The sequence below is a fragment of the Marmota marmota genome, unplaced genomic scaffold (assembly GCF_001458135.2).
Source record: "Marmota marmota marmota unplaced genomic scaffold, marMar, whole genome shotgun sequence".
Lineage (NCBI taxonomy): Eukaryota > Metazoa > Chordata > Mammalia > Rodentia > Sciuridae > Marmota > Marmota marmota.
In genome coordinates this window covers 61,913,559-61,925,127 of record NW_025999842.1, presented here as the reverse complement: position 1 = coordinate 61,925,127, position 11,569 = coordinate 61,913,559, and the positions used below count along the sequence as shown (strand labels likewise).

The following is an 11,569-nucleotide window of genomic DNA, read 5'->3' as shown; positions in this document are numbered from 1 at the left end:
TCTCTCTCTCTCTCTCTCTCTCTCTCTCTCTCTCTCTCTCTCTTCTCTCTCTCTCTCTCTTATTTTTTGCCTGATATTCCTGTTCTGTCTGACAATCTCATAAGTTTTCCTCAGGTAGTTCACTTAGGAGATGTTCACCTTCCCTCAAAGCTACCATAGCTATTATTAACACATCTGTGAAAGCACTTACCATATATGGTGGAAATTCCCTAAATAGACCATAAACTCTTTGAAGGTAGGAACCTTTTCACTAACACCTGGTTCAACACATAACATACTTAGCAAAATTAAATATTTACTGACGTAAAATTTAAATATTCACCAAATAAAAGAATGGATGAATATAAGAAAGATCTATTGTATGATAGTTCTATAGTAGGCTAATTTACCTAATTAGCTGAACTCTCTTAGAACAAGGGATACTCATAAGACATTGATAATACTGCATTTGAAGTATGGATCTGCATAAAATGGTTAAGAAATAAAAACAGTCAATCAATACTTGAGAGGAGATAGAGACCTAAAATTTATTGATGCTTAAATGCATATAAACCTGAGTTCAAGAAAAATTATAAAACTAAAGAATAGACATGACCTTAGAAAACATTTGGCCAAACTTATGTGGAGAGAATGTAAATAAACTTTCCCATGGGCTCACACATGGTTATTGGCAGAGTACCAAAATCCAAGTTTCTAAACTTCTAATCCTGTGCAGTTTCCTCTGTTCTTACTGCTGTGATAACTCCATTTCAAAAGCTTATACATCCAGCATGGAATGCAGATAATGTGTTTTTCTTCTTTTTCACTCTCAATGAATAATTTTCAGCAGTTCCTCCAATTGCTTTCTGTTGCCCTGCTGTGCTCTGCTGAGTTCACCCTTGCAAAGGACATCTGGTCATATAGCAAAGAAAATTATCCAGTACTTTTTCCAATATACCCTCGATCGGTCAACAAGTTATTGAGCACTTGCTAATGTGACCATCACAAAACTAATATGATAGAGTTGGCTGCTTTAAAACTCTGCATCAATTAAATAGCTCTGCCCATGATTTTGACTTGGCATACTCCAAAGGACAATATTTTCAAGGTCACTGTGAACTCAATAATGGGCAGCTTACCCAATAATTAATTTCACACGGAATCACACATTTTGGCATGATCCCCAGTGTTAGCTTTAAGGCTATCAAGTGAAAATCATCCAGGGCCAAATTCTGTCCTCAGATGTGCAAGCACCATGTCCATCTGGTCTTTACATTTTATGACTGAGACTGAATACCCAGAAAGCAATAGAATGAGAATGATGTTGTTTTCAATACAGAGTTTTGAATGCTTCATTAAATTTTGGACTAAGGACGAGGAATATGGCAGGAGTGAGAATGACCACAGGAAGTTTATGATTAATTTTGTTGATACTATGCCATCCAGATACACTACTCTCTATGCTTCATACTTCAGCTGAAATACAAAGAGGTGGGTTAAAATTTTGGGAAGAATCCTCTTGTAATTAGTTCATTAATTCACACTGCCAAGTGCACTAGGCCTGAGGAACTTCAAGCACATATGAGCTGGTTGGCTGGGAGAAGAAGGGAGATGGAGGGAGAGAATCATATGGTATAGTTCATATCAGGGTGACTTTGAGGTCTGAATAATTCTAGGGACCATGTTGGAATTATTTGGCTCAAGATGGCAAGATGGGCTTCAAGTTTGCCTATAGATTTCTCTTCCTGTCCAGTGGACAATATTTGGGAATAAAATACACCCAGGGTTGCCAGGGAAAATATAGAACTATACCAGTTAATTTTGAACTAAAGGTAAATAACCAATTATTTATTCTAAGTATGTCTAAAGTATTGCACAGGACATATTATAAAACATGTATTTACCTGAAATTAAAATTTAACTAGCTACTTATATTTTTATTTGCTGAATCTAGCAATCTTAAATCAGGACCTTTTGTCTGGATTAAATTAGGGACAGAAAGCAGCTTAGGGTGTTACTGTGAAACTTTCTGTAGATTCTGTTTTGCAAAGGTATGTAAATTAATCACAACTCATCTAAAAGTAGACACTTAGCGAGAAGTAAGAAGTTTAGTAAGGCTCTTGGCTAACACTTGGATGGGAAACTGCCTGGAATAAGTTTTAGGGACAGTGTTGCGTGCTGGTTAAGAACTCAAGTTTAGAGTCAGGTAACCTGAGTTTGAAACCTGAATTTGCCACTGCTAGTTACATGACTTTAAGCAAGTTATTTAGCATTTTTAGCTATGAAATGGTTATAGGAACATATAACTTAACATTGTTTTAAAGGTTAATGTACTAATACACATGATAAAAACTGTGTAAATATTGGTTGTTATTAGGACACCCCCATAAATTTCTTAATATACTTTTATGTATTTAAAAACTTAACCTTAGATTGTGTGTTAGTTTTTTTTTTTTTTTCTTATCACTGTAACAAATATCTGAGTTCATCAACTTATAAAGAGACACATTTTTTCTGGCTGATAGTTTTGGAAGTTTCAGTCCATGATTGATTGGCTCCATTGATTTGGAGCCTGTGGTGAGAGAGCCCATCACAGCAAGGGGTGAGTGGCAGAGCAACCTGCTCACATCATGGTTGGGACATGAAAAAAGGAGGAGACGGTGGAGACCCACAGTCCCTTTGGGGGCACATACCCAGACCTGAAGACCTCCAAATAAGCCCCACGTCTTAAAGGCTCCACCATCTCCCAGAAGTTTCTAGGGCTGAGGACCAAGTCTTCAACACACCGGCCTTTGGGGGACAATTTAGATCCAAATTATAGCAGACTGCTTGTAAATAACATTATTTTGAATTAATTCATTCCACAAAAGGATGGAATTATATGTTAATATCTTAATTATATGTTCCTGGGTATTTATATGTTTAATCAAATGATGCTATGCATATTTTAATTGCATGACCCCATACCTGGAATCATAGGAATCTCCATCATTCTCTACACCAGAGAAATAAGAGTGTAAAAGATACACAGAAAAATTTATATTTTTAAAATTATTGTAATCATAAATAAAGCAACATAAATGGCAAGGGTGCCATGAAGTTCAGGTAAAGTATTCTTTCACTAAAACTCTCCTAAAGGAACAATTAACTCCTGAAATTGCCATGAAAATGTGCAGTGGCTACAATAGGAATATGAGATTAAAAAAAAAAAAAGAAAAGAAAATGTGTGACAATGAGTTTATTAGCTTTTAATTAGGAAAGTAGACAAAAATTTTGCTGAGTTGAGAAAAGTGTAGACATTTCAGAAAATGTCATAACTCTCATTCAACATAATCATGCCATTAAATTGGAAAGTATAAATATAATTTAGAATTCTATCTTTGGTCTACAAAAAAAAAAGACTCATTCTACTCAGTCTTTTCACTTGTAATAAGCCAGACATAGTGAATTTTTTCAGCTTTAATTGAAATATAAATGAAAATATAATTCCATTTACATATAAATTAAATTATATCCAGTTATAGAGTAATTGCCACTTAAAACTGGGGAAAATATAAGACATTTCATAGGCTTTGGAAAGAAAATTTTGAAGAGGACCTACTTGGAATAAAGGCCTTCTTATTACTGCTGCCTGCATTTATAGCCCCAGTCTGATGACTGGAGGTTTGAGGCAACTTTTCTGACCTTAGCACCCTATAATTAGGTGAGCGAGTTATTGCCAGAGAGCTTCAGGTTTTTTACACACTTCTTAATAGGCATTTGCAAAGGACCTCTCAGCATCATGTGAGAGGTATGTGCAAGTCATGAGACCCACAGGAGAATCCACAGTGATCCTCTAGGTTGGCGCTGATGTTATCATAAGAACCTCCAGTAAAATATGCAGAGACACTAGGGAGGTACTTCAGAACTTGCCAAGCCTCATGCTGATCACCAAAGAGATGCATTACTAAGATTGAGAAATTAACCATTTAAAAGGGCTAAGATTGAGATCAATGCATTCAACAACATGTGTACAACATCACATAGAAGGGCTCATTGAGTGTTTGCCTGTTTACATGACTAGGCAGAATTCTTGACTCTCATCTTACTCTGAGGTCCTTTATCCTGAGCTTCACAGGCCTTTATTTTCTATTGGAATTGGTATTAATTCTCAACCTAAGAGATACCTGATTTTCTTCAATCCAGTTCTTGAAAACAGAACAAATAAAACTAACATGTATACATAAAGTTTCTTTGCACCACTGAATAAGAATTTGACCTTATTTTTTGGTGCCAAGAGAGATAAGGATGCATACTTAATGAATTCCATGGCTTTTGTGAGTTTTATTATATAGAATGGACTGAAAAAAATTTAAGCAAGCTGTTATGGCCTATAGTTGGATAAACACAGCAATTTAATACTCATTTTTAAAGGTCTGTAGATAATAAAGATGATTCCTTACTGTTGATACTCTCTGGAAAATTTAGACCAGTTTATTGTTTAATTTGTTTTCCCAAGGTAATGGAAACTATTCATAGGTTTGCTTGTGATCCTATACTTACATCTGCTTTTTGATAACAACTATACAAAGATGATGATTGAAAATAAGTGGAGAATACTGCAAGTTAGAAAACTAGGGACAGTGTAAGATGAGCAGTAGAGGAACTAAATCTTACAGAGATGTCCTTAGTGAAAAGCTACAGGGAATGGCCATCTGAATCTAATGCATCTCTATTGATAGATAATTTCAAATAAAAATTTCAGGGAACATATTTTTTCTGTTCTCTAGAACAATAGTATATTGAACCATCAACTCAATAAAGCTTAAAAATAATAAAATATCTGAAATTCTTTGTATTTGCAATAAAATGGATTAAAAACTTGTTCCACTTTTAGTCACTGAAAAAGGAAATACTTTAAATGGATTTTTATTTGCCTTGATATATAGCTCACACTGCTAATTTGAAACTCAAATTTGGATTTGAAATTCAGTTTTCTTTTTTCATTTCTAAGCAACTTTCTTTTTGGCCTACAATTCTCCACATTTTTATCATGTGGAGTTTCTGACAGATGAAATAGAATGAGAATTGATGAGTCTGCTTAATGTGGTCTTTTAAAGTGGGGGAAATTATAGTCAGATATGTGAAGGGGGACTATGGAATAAAAGATAATTAGGAAGAATATTTATCAGCTGAGAATGCAAATGAATGAAAAATCACATAACAGATTTACAGTCTAAAGGGAAATTGTGGCAATTCCAAACAAAGTGCTAATGGAAATTTATTTGGTTATAATGGAATGACCCTGGATCAGAAAAAATAAGATAATGAAAATACCAGAAAATTGAAATAAATAAGTTTGGGGAACTGCACTTTTGTATGCTAAAGCATAGTATATATAAAGTCTTTATAGCAAACACTGTGACATTGACCCAAGACTAAATATGACAATAAAATGGAACAGAAAACATAGAACCTGATGTCTTAAAAATGCTAGTGCATGATAAATCTGAGCTACTAAACAATGAAAACATGGCACATAATTATTGCATGTTACTGGAATAACTAGTTAGCAAAGTAATAAGGTTATACATTTCTTGGCATATATCAAAACAAAATTCAAATGGAGAATTGGTTTGAAAAGAGTAAAAATGCAAGTGAATTGAAAGAATAGCTGGATTTTTTGGTGAGGAAGTTCTTTTCTAAGTATAAATTGCTTGCTTCCTTCCCCCTAAAATACTGATGATTTCCTTCTTAAATGTCCAAAGATCAAGAACTACTATACACAAAATTTTGAAAGGACAAATTAATAAAAATGTTAATGACACATAGCAAGAGGTTAATGGCCTCTACACATAGAGAGATGTTGTAAGTCAATGAGAAAGCAAATGTCATTTTCCATGAAGGCAAAACCTAATAAACCATGTACTATCCCATCTATCTAATATTCTTTTCCCTTAATCTAATCCATAGTCTGGCACATTGTAATCACTCAATACAAATTATTTTAAATGAACAGATGAATTATTGAAAAAAATAAATATCCCACTGGAAAAAAGAATTTGAAGAATCAATTGCAAAAGAAATATAATAATTCTTAAAAGTATGACTATCTAACCTCACTAGAAATAAAAGAAATAACAAATTAAAATGCCATAAAATAACATTGTCTTCTTTTCAAATTAGTCAAAATTGATGCTCAAGATTTAAGAGAATGATGAAACAGATGGTAAAATTATACATTGTTATAAGCATTTTAAAGGTTTAGTTACATATATATCAAAAAGTTAAAAACATTTTTATCTTTTGATTCAGATGTGTGCTTTAATGTAATTATCAGAGATATTTAAGATTTGTGAATAGTTGAAAATTGGACTTGGTCTATATATCCATAATGCAGAGATGTTTAAATTACAATACATAAATAACATGAAATAAAATCATTAAAATTATGTTTTATTTATTTTTTTATTGGTTGTTCAAAACATTACAAAGCTGAGATTGGTAACATGAATAAATGATTAGGATAGATAATGTGAAAATAACAAGCTTAAAAGATATTCTTATTCTTGGCTGTTTTCATGGTTGTCGTAGTTGTATTTATGAGCTCTTTCAGTCTGTAACCCAGAGATCCAAGGGGATGGAGAAGCAGTATGTGCAATCATGCCTCAGTTATTTTTGGACTTTATATTTCATTGAGAAAGATGGTTGGGGATTGCATCTAAGTTGTGGTTATTCTCTATGTGGTAGGATCGATGATTTTTATCTTTTTAATATTCTGATGTATCCTTTAAAAAATTCACCTTGTAATGAAATGCATTACCTTATAGTCAGAAAAAAAAACTGTGTACTTTAAACAAAAAAAATAAAAAAATAAAAAAATTGAGTTCCCCAGGTTGTTCGAATGCTGAGCATAAGATTGTAGAATTCTCTAGGGAGGAGAAGGGAACCTTAGAGACTGAGAGTCATCTCCTTAGAACATAGGCACTTAATCTGCCTGGGAGTTCTGCTGGGAGAAAGCCTGGCTGACATGGATCTGGTGCTGCATGTGGGGGAAAAATATCCAGCAGGATGGGGAGGCTTCTGCTTTGCTCTGCTATGCTCTGCATGCATCCAGTCTTGAGGCTACATACATTTCTTGTAAAGGCCAGGGCACCAGGCAGATCCAAAAGATGAGAGATTTAGGGGCTATGCAAACACAAAGTCTTCCTACATTAGCCTACCTGGAACCTCACAATGCAACCTTATTTGGAAGCAAGGATTTCACAGGAATAGTAACTTAAAGATCCCAGGGATGAAACGGTATACCTGGGTAAGATGATGACGCTAGGTAAAGTCCAAAAGTGGAAGGGACTCTCCTGTGCCATTTAGTGGCAAAGTCCCTTATCAAAGCAGACATCAAATGGATCAACTGTCCAGGACTCTTGCTCTACCTCTCTCTAGTGTTTATGGTGCTTTGTTCATATTGTCTAAGCTATGAGTCATGTATTGAGTGATGCCTTTAGTGATCTCACAGAAAAAAAGGTACCTAATTCTTGAATATATTTGAAAAATATTCACTAGACACATTTAAACTGGCTATTATGCATGGACAATGACCTTGTGGTGCTTTAGCAAAAGGATTGTGTGTGTTCCCATGAATATTAGTAAAGTGTTTCTACATGGCCTTTAGAAAGTTATAAATGGCAATCCTCTGGGAGATTTGTCTTTACCAAACTGGGCTGTGAACACAGGTTTGAGATCCACTGGCCTCTTTTGAAGCTCTATGACAAGCTATGGAAGCTGTCAAGATAAAAATCTCCCCTTCCTCTGTAGTAGAAGATTCCTTTTATGAAATTTATAATAATTTAGAGAAAAGCAACTGCGTAGGAATTTCCATTTCTCTGGTATTCTTTTTTAAGCTTCTTATAGATAAATTCTTTAAAAAGACCTAATATAAACATTGGATGATTCACTTCAAACAAAGTGAAATTTTAGAAAATTCTGGTGTCCATATTTTAGGTTTCTCACCTTTAAAAAATTCTTAGTGGTGAGCTTTCTTTATTGTATACAAGGGAACAATATGAACCTGTAGGTCTTGCAGTCATAGTCACTGATGCCAAATGGATCCTGCCACTGATAGCTTATTTATGGCTGTGCTATAATCTCAAGGAGAACACAGAGAAGCAGCTATTGCTGATTTACTTGTTAGACAAAAGCACAAAGGGTTAGGAGCTTCCACAGCATTATTCATTGACAATAATCTGCAACCTGCTATGAACAATGCTGCATACTGTGCAAATATCGAAAGAGTGCCTTCATAAATAATGCCAGAAACACTAGCTGTGCCAAGGCAGATAGAATATATTGATGGCAAGTTAATGTGTTGGGCCCTTGGGTTTGCTTAATTGCATAGACTGATTTGTCCCAGGAAAATGAAGAGAATTGCCTCAGCTAAATGTAGGTTTTGGAGTCCATAATCCTGCCTCTCTCTGCTTATCCCCCTAATCTTAAGATAGATCCTTCTAATAATGATGCAATTTGCTTGGCTCCCATTGAATTTTATCTTTTTACAAGATACAGTGCTACTGCAGTTCTAATTTTGGTGATGGGAATGGAATGTATTTTCTCTTATTGTAATTATCTTCTACCAGCAACAGAAATGAATTCTTAGTCTGTTCAGAGATGTCAATGTCTGTTTATTTTCAGCCTGTTTATATCCAGAGGAGGTAGTAGTCTAAACTCATTGCTCAATTTATACAAAATAGCATTACTCCTATATTATACCTGAGATGAGAAAATAAGACATAAGATTACTTATAAGGAATTTTTCTCCAGAATATGATCATGTAGCACATGTTTGGAAGATAATAGACGGGGTTTCCATGGGAATATCCAAAATAAGGGCAGTTTGTTCCCAGAATCATACCAAGTGATGATGTGTTAAGCAGAATAGTGTCTCCCCAAACAGTCTACATCCTAATCCTTCAAACCCATGAACATGTTTTTACATTATAAACAGCATTTTGCAGATGTCGCTAAATTAAAATTATCCCAAGATAATGAAATTATCCTGAGAAATTATACCAAGATGAAGAAATTATCTATGTGAGCCCAATGTAATTATAAGCATACTTATAAGTACAAGAGGGAGGTAGAAGAGTTTGTGTTAGAATAGTGCAGCAGGAAAAAGATTCAACTGGTTATTGCTGTCTTTGAAGATGGAAGGAGACACAATCCTAAGACTGTGGGCAACCTCTAGAAACTGGAAAAGTCAAGGCAATAGATTTCCTCCCAGGGTCTCCAGACAGAATGAAGTTTTGCTGATACCTTGATTTTAGCTCAGTAAGACTTCTGTAACCTTCTGACCTCCAGAAATGTAAAGAAAGAAATTTGTGTTGCTTTATGCCACCAAAATTGTTACAGGAGCAATTGTAAATCAATATACACAATAATAAATAATTCATACCAATACTAGTGTTATGGTGAGTAACTTTAGTTATTCATTTCCATTAAGAAACTGGACTGGGGATCCAGCTCAGTGGTGGAGCACTTGCCTCACACGTGTGAGGCCATGGATTCTATCACCAGCACCACAAAAATAAAAACAAAAAACTCCCGACTATTTACTGAATGTACTACATACCAACTGACTTCACATGGCTTACCCTCTTGTATGGCAAAAAGGAGAGAACATGCAAGTGAATAAATAAAATAATTACAAGTTATGTTCAGTTTGGTAGAGAAAATTAAATCAGGCTAAGTAATGGAGATTAACCAAGGAAAATTTCCCTAGATAAGCTGGCCAGGGAAGGCTTCTATGAAGAGGAAGAGGTGTCCTTTTAGCTGGTGCTAGGAGGATAAGAAGGGGACATTCTTGACAAGATCAAATGAGGGATGTCCTAGGCTTAAGGACGAAAGCAATGAGATGGATGTGAGCTTAATTGATAAAGGTAAAAACCTGAAGGAGGCCAGTGAGCCTGGAGAGCAGCACGAATGGAGAAGATTGTGGACGAGAGATGGCTTGGGGGTTCCTAGGCCATGTTAAAATTTTTGGATTTTGTTCTGAGTCAGGTAGGAAGCCAATGGAAACATGAAAGCATTGAGTGCCATGATCTAATGGGGACTGCAGGGTTTTGTTTTGTTTTGGGTGGCCTCAAAATAAATTACTTCAAAAACAAAATGAATGACCTAGACAATGCCATATGTGAAGATAAGGTCGCCGAGAGGAGCACAGGAGCAGGTCTACTTCTCTTGGAATCTTTTCTTCTACTTTCTGAGTCCAGTTCCAATAGTTGATAAAGAACATCCTTAGAACATGCACAAATCTTGGTTTCCAAATGTTTTTGCGTAATATCAGGAAAAAAAGAAAAGGAGAACCAACATTGAAGACTAACTAATCAAATGGAGCACAAGTGTTAGGGATCATAGTAAAAGATTATTTTCATTATTTTTAGTATTATTCAAATTTTCAACCAAAATGAATGTAGAGATTATTAGCTCAACTATTGCTTCTTAGTGGAAGCCGGTACCCACATGGGTTGATTCACCTGCCTGGGATGCAAATCTATCTTTGCACTTTAGTCCCTGTGCTCTTCTCTGAGACCTTACCTTCATGAATGGCATATTCTAGGTCACCATATTGTTTTATGAAATAATTTATTTCTAGTAACAGCCTATAGACCTTTTTGACATTTTCTTTCTATTTGCTTAACAAAGAAAAAAGGAATAGCACTGAAAGTGGGAGGTTTGGCAGTTGCTAGGCATCAAGATGACATTCAGGAAATGGCAATGAAACACAAGAAGATTTTAAAATAAACAACAAGTGTAATCTTTAACTACAATTCCAATGATTCAAATCAAATTATTTGATTACTAGTATTCTACAAACAAACTTTTTTTTTTAAAGAGAAATGGGATATTTTTGAAGTATTAGTGCTCTGTCAGTTGTTTTTTATTAACGAGTATAGTTCCTCCTAATATATTTGTCAGGGTCAATAAATGTATTTTTATAGTTTTTAGATTAGTGGTTGGAGGGATGGACAGCTTTTGCAGGGAAAAATCAAGTTTATCCCATTTAAATTTCTGTAGAATTGAATTGAATATTTCTTTAAAGAGACTTTTGTAAAGATGGGTGGAAATGGGGTAAATATTTGGCTGATTTTTTGATTTCTACTTTCTATGCCCCCCACATTCATGAAGAGCTTCATGCTCAGAGCCCCAGTCTTCTAAGCTTCTGAACCATTTGCTTGAAAATTTAAGAGATGTTAGTAACTGCAGTCCCTTTCCTTCAAAACATTCCCTTTGCTTTATGACTTCTCTGAAATAAAGGAATAACTTTTCTCTTAAGCTCTGTGGAGCCTTAGTAATCTTTGTGGTAGATACTCCCAGCTTTATGTATTGAATTTTAAATCTATGGTCATAAACAACAACAATAAATGAGATAGACTTCACTCTACTAGCAGGATCAATAACCTGGCAATGTGTTACTTTGCAGAATTAACAACACAGGCCAATTAGCAACACAAGACAGTATTGTGCAGTGGTTGAAAGCACGTTATCCAAACCTACACTTCCTGGTTTTGAATCTTGCTCTCCCACTTACAAGCTGTGTATGCAAGTCACTTATCTT

The 11,569-nt window shown here is 34.9% G+C and overlaps 1 long non-coding RNA gene across 3 annotated transcripts in view; it reads left to right on the top strand.

Annotated features, from left to right (window-relative positions):
* LOC125615498 overlaps nucleotides 1-11,569 on the top strand; it is a 263,521-nt gene that overhangs the window by 167,426 nt on the left and 84,526 nt on the right. The window lies entirely within an intron of this gene.